Raw genomic sequence first — 8,128 nt, forward strand, 5'->3', positions numbered from 1 at the left:
ATGAACGTCATTGGTACTTCAAGACTGATCTTCAAAGGCCATATGCGATGCTTAAAGTAGGGACATTTGTAAGCATTTAAATTTTGTTATATTTAAATCCATAAAATAATTTGGAGCATGTTAAATTCAAGATATTAGTCTAAATAAATACTGTGACTAGTAAATTGAGCTAATTATATAAATTCAATATATGTGTTGGGCTAATTTATTTAATTGGACTACTAATTAAATGATAAGCCCACTTTATTAGCCCAAGGTCCAAATGGCTATTAGCCCATTTTAAAGCCCAGGCTCATGCCATGTGTCAAGTGATGTGGCAATCCAAGTCAAAAGAACGAGCCAATAAAATCAAGACATGTGTCAAATGATGTGGCGATCCAAGATAAATAAATGAGCCAATGAAATCATGCCATGTGTCAAGAAAGGGCGGCATAACAAGTCAAATTAATAACCAATAGGGTTATGCTAAGTGTGTGGATGGTATTGGTCAGTTCAAATGGACCAATCAAATCGCAGAGCCACACCACTCCCTACAACTATAAATAGAGGTCTTCATAAAGGTAGAAGACACCAGAAGTGATAACAATAAGCAAGCAGAGAGCTCGTGGATCAAACACCGCAGATTTCTCTACAAGCTACAAGTTCAAGCTCCAAGCTTCAAGCACTCAAGCTACAAGTTCAAGTTCAAGTTCAAATTCAAGATCAAGAACGAAGTCAAATCAAATACAAGGCATTCAAGATAAAGGCTACTTGTTCGTGATAAAATTCGTAGCAACAATCAAAGCGTTCGCGACGGATAAATCAAATTCAAGTTCAAGATCAAGCTCAAAGGCATTTGAATTTATATTGGGAAAGAAGAATAAGAGGAATAATAGATATTGTGACACTCAAACTATTTGAAATAAAATACTACGATTGTTGTAATATTTTCCGGTCTCGATTATTTTCTTGACGCAATTTTATTGTCTACAATTATTTCAAATTATTTTCATTTCCCTTTTTTCATAATCTAATTCTGCGCACATCATTGGCTCCTTTATAGAAAATAATTTACTTTAGCATATAGTATATCAAATATATTAGTAGCAGTTGAAGTATATTATTACAATATACTATGACACCCATATGCTATATATTATATAATGATAGGGTTATGATATCGAGAACTCTTTTAGAAAATTGAAAAAGGACCCACTAATTCTTTTTGAAAAATTTTAAAAGTACCAAATTTAACTACATTGTTACATTATACCATATATTGTAATGGTATACATTGCAATAAATTATACACTATTGAATTAAATATTATATACCAAAATGGTATATAGTATATTATTTTGGTATATAATACAAATTAGTCTTCTTCACTAGTTTAACTAAATTTCAACCTAAATTTCAAATATTTACTTCAAAATTTTCACCAAACTGACTCAAACTTTAGCCACAATCTCCAATCAAATATTTCAAACTAAATATTTTTGTTTAAGAACAAAAATTTAAAAAATATGAGAATTCCGTTGAAAAGTTGAAAAAGAACTTAATGAAAATTTCAAAATATTCTAAAAGGACAAAATTGTAATAGTATACTGTTATGTTATATAGTATATTGTAACGGTATATCGTTGGAATGAAGTGTATATCAAAATGGTATATAACATATCATTTTGGTATACAGTACAAATTCTTCTTCGCCAGTTCAATGCAATAAATTATATACTATTAAATTAAATATTATATACCAAAATGGTATATAGTATGTAATTTTGGTATATAATACAAATTGGCCTTCATCGCGAGTTCAACTCAATTTTAACCTAAAATTCAAAAATTTACTCCAGAATTTTCACCAATCGACTCAAACTTTAACCACAAACTCCAATCAAATATTTCAAACTAAATATTTTGGTTTAAGAAAAAATTGAAAAAATATGAGAACTCCGTTGAAAAGTTGAAAAAGAACTCAATGAAAATTTTAAAAAATTCTAAAAGGACCAAATTGTAATAGTATATTATTACATTATATAGTATACTGTAACAATATATCGTTGGAATGAACTGTATACCAAAATGGTATATAGTATATCATTGTGGTATACAATACAAATTCTTCTTCGCTAATTCAACATAATAAATTATACACTATTGAATTAAATATTATATACCAAAATGGTATATAGTATATTATTTGGTATATAATACAAATTGATCTTTTTTGCTAGTTCAACTAAATCTCAATCTAAATTTCAAAAATTTACTCCAGAATTTTCACTAAATTGACTCAAACTTTAGCCACAACCTCTAATAAAATATTGTTATAGTATACTGTTGTAGTATATTGTATATTGTCATAGTATATTGTTATAGTATATTATATACTATTATAGTATAATGTTATCGTACTGTATAATGTTATAGTATATTGTTGCGTTACACTTCAATAAAGTGTATAATATAATAGTATACTTTTATAGTATATTATATACTGTAACGGTATACTGTTGAGTATCTGTGTTCTTCTGTATTTTTAGCTGAAAAATTCGAACCCAATCACCTTAAATTAATTCTAAATGGGACCAAATTTCATTATCAACTTCCCGAAGGTACTATAAAAAATATTTTGTAACATCCACTTTGAACCAAACAACAATTCTTCAAAAAAGAAAATAGATTCAAGAGCTTCAAGCTCCACAATAGTGGGTTTTTAAACACACAAATATTTAGATATGGAGTTTAGAAGAAAGAAAAAGACTTTAAAAAGAAAATATTTAAAAATTTATTTTATCAAACCACAAAGAAAATGCAAAATCCGAACAAATATGAGATTTAGAGAAAAGTTATGAAGTTATATGAAAAATAAATAGATTAAGTGAGTTTTGCAAATATATGTAAAAATAAATTATTAATTTTTCGTTCTTTAAAGATTTAACATAAGATACAGCTAGCAAGGCATCACCCTTTCATGTATTAGCAATACTAGAATCATAGTTGACTCATTATTGAAGTTTTAGAGATTTTTTATTTTTTGATGTAAGTTTTACACATTAACAATAATATAAAAATATTTTATACTATTAGTATAATATTTATTTGTTATATAACTTATGTTTATTGTAATTTTATTAAGTTACTATTGATATTTATCATAAAAAATTATTTGCATAACTAATTTATAAATGTCGTGATTTTGTATAATGTAGAAATAAACTTCTTTTAATTTTAAAAAAATAAAAATAAAATAATATGGGTATACTAAACTTCCTTTTTATAGGTAAATGCTTGCATAATAAAAGAGTAGAATTTTATACGAAGAACTTTGTATTTACATCAGACCCTTTGGGCCTTTACTATTGAATCAAGGGGAAAACTTAGGCGTTAAAAATTAAAAATAGTTTGAAGATGGGCAAACGCAATTTGTCTTTTGTAGGCATATAGTGTAGTTTCCCTGATAAGAAGCGCAAAAACCGTTTTCGCTTTCTCTCTCTCACTCTTGTTTTAATTTATCGTAATTTTAGAATTTACGTTTTTTGTTTATCATGAGCTGGAAATATGATGTACAATATTTATGCATTATCAACTTGAGAAAACTGTGTCACGAAGTAGGAATTTATTATTACGACATTTATATGCTACCAATCGATAAAAACATGTACTATACACTCTACTAGCATTAAGTTAGATACAGATAATCATACTACAAAATATTGTATTTAATATGAACTCGAGGTTTCTTTATCTCAATATCGGCATTTACCAATAGAGTCAATCATTCTTTGACTAATTAATTATTTTATACTTTATAAAATAGTGTGATGGCATGCTAGTTTGATCATTTTGACAAATTAATTATTTAATTGTTGCTTGTTACTTTTCACACTTTCAGAGGATTTTGGTAGAATAGCTAGCTAGTTTGCTTTAATCCCAACTATATACAAACAGAAGATGAGTACGTTGATAACATACTTGAACCAGGGGCGAAACAACACCATCCTAAGGTAGTTAATTGACCACCTTTAGGAGAAAAATTACGCTATGTATATAAGTTAAATATTAAATTTTTAGAGGTATATAACATATATTGAATACTTTTTATCGGAAATTTTTTGCATTTCTTTCGAGTTTGAACACCCTTAAAAAATTTCTAAGTTTCGCCGTTTATTTGAACCCCAAACATTAACTTTCAAAGTGCTGAGTTATATATGGCTCAAAATTAGAGTCAAAAGATTCACAATTGACTGTATGAAACACTTAAGTACAGCCATTGTCAAAGCCTACGATTTCTTTAAAATAAAATTGATGCTTGTATACGGTCCCGATTTCGTTGATAAGGGAGTTGCCTCGAGGGTAACCTTATAATAGATCGGGTTCGAGTTCGAAGATAGAACGTTACACCTGGAGGTCGAAGTGTCCATTGAGATCGAGACCAGCAATAATCGAGAACGAGCATGATTGACTTCGAGTAAGGCGTAATAACGGAATGACGAGATATCAGTAACAGGTCGAAAGTCAGGGCGGAAGTCCCGGAACAGATAAAATCAAAGCGGTTATTAACGCCAATCATGGGATCTACTTCCGTTATTAGAGTTGTACCTTATTTAGGATTCCTCTATTATATAAAGAGGGATCCCATTCACTTGTGAAAAGAGATTATTCATTGATAAGGATATACATATACGCTGTACGCTGTTTTCTTTGTTCATCACTATTCATCGCTGTTTGTTCTATCCTATATTGTTCTTATTAATTAACCTCGAGACTACTTCGAATAGAGGTCGATGCATTATTTGCAGACTGGTTTGATTTATTTTATTGTCCAAGTTATCTATTTAATTCGTTGTTTATCAATTGGTGATGGTTTAAATCACATATCCTTAAAACCACAATATAAGTTTAATTGTTACTCAATTTTTAGGGTAAACAGTTTGGCGCTCACCGTGGGGCTGAGGATAATAGTGATTGTTCAGTACTGATTCTGGTAAAACACACTATTTAACGCTTGTTCTTGTCAAGTATCTTTGCTTTCAGGTTAAAACATGTCAAACTCACAAAACGCATCCACATACGGTGGTAATGACCTCAGATTCCATGGTGAAAACAAAAATGTGATTGCTACAGGAGTCGAGGTGCCACAGGCTAATCTCGGGGAAACACCGGTTGCCAACCCAGTCGATGTCAGTTCGCACGTTGCGCTAAATGCGGACCTAGGCGCAGGTCTCGATGGAAGAGTATGCAGAGAAGGCCAAACTAGTGACCAAGGAACACATGGCAAAGTAAACGAAGGAGTCAGTCTCCAAGTGATATTCGAGATGTTCTAGGCTCAGCAAGCTGCTATTGCTCAGTTACAAAATCAACATAGAGCTCCAAATAGGGTTGAGCCGGAAATTACTCGCCGTATCGAGCCAGTACCGGAAAGGCTGAATGGTAACGATTCGGGGACTGATCCTACGGTAATAAAAGTGTTCGAGGAGCTCACCAAAAGAATTGAATAAGGGGAAAAGAGAATCGAAGCCAACGATAAAAAAGTGGAGACATACTACTCTCGAGTTGACCAGATACCGGGGGCACTGCCAATCTTGAAAGGGATGGATTCGAAGAAGTTTGTACAAAAGTCGTTTCCTCCAAGTGCGGCTCCGAAGCTTATTCCAAAGAAGTTTCGTATGCCAGACATACCTAAATATAATGGGACCACCGATCCCAACGAGCATGTTACTTCATATACATGCGCCATCAAGGGTAACGATTTAGAAGATGATGAAATCGAATCTGTGCTGTTGAAAAAATTCGGAGAAACCCTTTCGAAGGGAGTAATGATTTGGTATCACAACCTGCCACCAAATTTTATTGACTTATTTGCCATGTTAGCAGATTCTTTCATAAAGGCACACGCCGGGGCTATAAAGGTCGCAACGAGGAAATCAGACATTTTCAAGGTAAGACAAAGGGATAATAAAATACTGAGGGAGTTCGTGTCTTGATTTCAAATGGAACACATGGAGTTGCCACCGGTCACAGATGATTGGGCCATTCAAGCTTTCACCCAAGGGTTGAGCGAGCGGAGTTCAATAGCATCACGTCAGTTGAAACAAAATTTGATCGAGTATCCAGCTGTAACTTGGGCAGATGTGCACAATCGATATCAATCGAAGATCAGGGTCGAGGATGACCAATTAGGAGCCCTTTCCGGTTCAGTACATACAAGAAGGTTAGCAGTTAAAAACCAAAGGGACGTCGACAGGGAGCCAAGATCGAACAGAGACCGATATCAACAATATACCGCAGATCGAAGGAACAATGGTTCAGGACGCAATTCCGCCCCGAACGATCGAAGAAGTGATCGAAGACAGAATTCTCGGGGACTTATGAGCAAAAGTGGTTTTGACAAGTATGCCGATCCCACAGAGGCACCTTGGTTATCGGAATATAACTTTAGCATCGATGCATCGGGCATTGTATCGGCAATCGGAAGGATCAAAGATACTAGGTGGCCGAGACCCATACAAACTGATCCTTCCCAAAGAAACCCAAATTTGATGTGCAAGTATCATGGCAAACATGGTCAAAAGACTGAGGATTGCAGGCAATTAAGGTAAGAGGTAGTCTGTCTATTCAATGAGGGCCACCTTCGAGAGTTCCTCAGCGATCGAGCCAAGAATCATTTCAGAGAATGGGACGCCAATAGGAAAAATGAACAGGAGAAACCCCAGCATGTCATTCATATGATCGTCGGTGGGGTCGACATCCCACAGGGACCCATACTCAAACGCACTAAGGTATCAATCACTAAGGAAAAAAGAACCCGAGATTATGTGCCCGAAGGCACTTTATCATTCAACGACGAAGAAGCAGAAGGCATTTCTCAGCCCCACAATGACGCTCTGGTAATTTCTGTCTTATTAAATAAAGTTCAATTTAAGCGTGTTTTAGTGGATCCAAGTAGCTCGGCGAATATCATCCAATCGAGGGTCGTGGAGTAGCTCGGCCTACAAAATCAAATCGTGCCTGCAGATCGGGTCTTAAACGACTTCAATATGGCTAGTGAAACAACTAAATGGGAGATTATTCTACCGGTGAACGTGGCTAAAACTATTCAAGATACCAAGTTCCACATAATCGAGGGTGACATGAGGTACAATGCCCTACTCGGAAGGCCTTGGATCCACAATATGAGGGAAGTCCCTTCGACTCTTCACCAAATGATGAAATTCCCGACGTCGGCCGATATAAAAATAGTATATGGGGAGCAGCATGCTACAAAGAAAATATTTGCGGTCGATGAGGTAATGCCGATATCGACACTATCAACCTCGGAAAGGTCGAGCATCAAAGGTAAATAGGAAGTCAAATAGCAATCACAGCCACCAACCTCGACCGAGTTAGGGAAGAAGGAGATAGAAGAAGAAGAGGATTTTCTGACCCCTCAAACTTTTATTATTCTCGAAGATTCTGACCCCTCGAACTTTCAACGGTCGAAGAGCTGGAACAGGTTATATTGATCGAATACCTGCCCGAGCGAAAGGTATACCTGGGAATGGGGTTAACCCCCGAACTCAGGAAAAAGCTTATTCAATTTCTTATTGATAACATAGATTATTTTGCTTGGTCTTATTTAGACATAACAGGGATCCCACCGGAGATAACGACACATCGGCTAAGCCTAGACCCTAGGTTCAAACCGATGAAGCAAAAGAGAAGACCCCAGTCTGAGGTAAAGCACACATTCATAAAGGACGAGGTAACCAAACTTCTCAAAATAGGGTCCATTCGGGAAGTGAAATATCCTGAATGGTTAGCCAATATAGTTGTAGTCCCTAAAAAGGGGAACAAACTTAGAATGTGTGTAGATTATAAGGATTTAAACAAGGCGTGCCCCAAAGATTCTTTTCCACTGCCTAACATCAATCGCATGATTGACGCCACGGCCGGCCACGAGATCCTTACTTTTCTCGATGCCTATTTCGGGTACAATCAAATCCAAATGAACCCGGAGGACCGAGAAAAAACTTCATTTATCACCAAGTATGGAACATATTGAAATAATGTAATGCCTTTCGGGCTAAAAAATGCAGGAGCTACTTACCAACGCCTAGTAAATAAAATGTTCGAAGAACAAATAGGTAAATCAATGGAAGTT

The sequence above is a fragment of the Nicotiana tabacum genome, chromosome 4 (genome assembly GCF_000715075.1).
Source record: "Nicotiana tabacum cultivar K326 chromosome 4, ASM71507v2, whole genome shotgun sequence".
Taxonomy (NCBI): domain Eukaryota; kingdom Viridiplantae; phylum Streptophyta; class Magnoliopsida; order Solanales; family Solanaceae; genus Nicotiana; species Nicotiana tabacum.